Genomic DNA, 1,609 nt, shown 5'->3' on the forward strand with positions numbered 1-1,609 from the left:
TTAAATTATTGAGTTTTATTTTCCGTTTGGGATCGAATATTTTTTTCTTAATTATATATTATTTGTGAATTTGAGAAGTACAACGGAACACGGGTATAGAGAAAATTGCAGTTGTGTGTGTGTGTGTTAAGGAAAAAATGTATATATTATTGTGAATTTGAGAAGCACAACGAAATACGAGTATAGAGAAAATATAATATAATAATATGTTTATATAATAATATTAAATATAAAAGTATAATATAACCTAAAAGAACTAAAATTATAAAATTGGATAATATGAAAAATTAGTGGAATTTTGAAGTGGAATTCTCACCAATGTATATGTGATTTTAAGATCTACCAAATGCCACTATTTATAGGCAAAGTGGCAAGTAGAATGTGGACTTACATGGACACCAACATGAATAATTAACAAGACACTGAAACAACATGAAAGGTGATACATACTTTTAGGACACTAAACAATGGACATCTATTTATTTTTATAATATTCATAAATACTCCCCCTTAGATGCCCATATATATATGAAATATGCCTCGTTAAAACTTTACTAAGAAAAACCCAATGGGAAAAGACCGTAATGAAGGAAAAAGAATACATATTTCATATAATACATACTTCTAAAAGAATACAATATATTTACTCATTCTCATGAAAATATCACTTAAGATCTCTACGTCGCCACATTCCAATGTTGTGCACCAATTTTTCAAAGTTGTGGTTGGTAATGCCTTTGTAAATAAGTCTGCCAGGTTATCCTTCAAAACAAATTTGTTATATAGTGATGTCGTCATTTTCTTCAAGATCATGAGTGTAGAAAAAATCAGTGAAATATGTTTTGTTCTATCTCCTTTAATCTATCCTCCTTTGATTTGGGCTATGCAAGCTGTTTTGTCTTCGTATAATATTGTTGGAAGATTTTTATTAGAAGACAAGCTATACATTTCACGAATGTGTTAAGTCATTGACCTTAGCCATACACATTCTCGACTAGCCTCATGAATTTAAGAATTTCAGCATGATTTGAGGAAGTGACCGTTGTAGTCTATTTTTACCGATCGTCATGATATAGCAGTTCCTCCACATGTGAACAGATAACCTGTTTGAGATCTAGCTTTATGTGGATCAGATAAATATCAAGAATCTGCATAACCAACTAGATCAAAATTTGATTTATTTGAATAAAATAAACCCATATCGATTGTTCCTCGAGATAACGGAGTATATGCTTAATTCCATTCCAATGTCTTTTTGTAGGATAAGAACTATATCTAGCTAATAAATTTATTGAAAATGCAATATCTGGTATTGTATTATTAGCAATATATATAAGTGCACCAACTGCACTAAGATATGGTACTTACGGATCAAGAAGTTCTTCATATCTTCTCGAGGTTGAAATATATCTTTCTTTATATCCAATGAAGGGACTTCCATTGGAATATTTAATGGATGTGCTTTGTCCATAATAAATATTTTTAAAATTTTCCTGTATAAGTTGATTGATGAATAAATATTCCATCTGCTAAATACTCAATTTTGCAAACCAAGACAAAATTTTGTTTTTTCCGAGATCTTTCATCTCAAATTCTTCAGTGCTACAAA

The sequence above is a fragment of the Benincasa hispida genome, chromosome 1 (genome assembly GCF_009727055.1).
Source record: "Benincasa hispida cultivar B227 chromosome 1, ASM972705v1, whole genome shotgun sequence".
Taxonomy (NCBI): domain Eukaryota; kingdom Viridiplantae; phylum Streptophyta; class Magnoliopsida; order Cucurbitales; family Cucurbitaceae; genus Benincasa; species Benincasa hispida.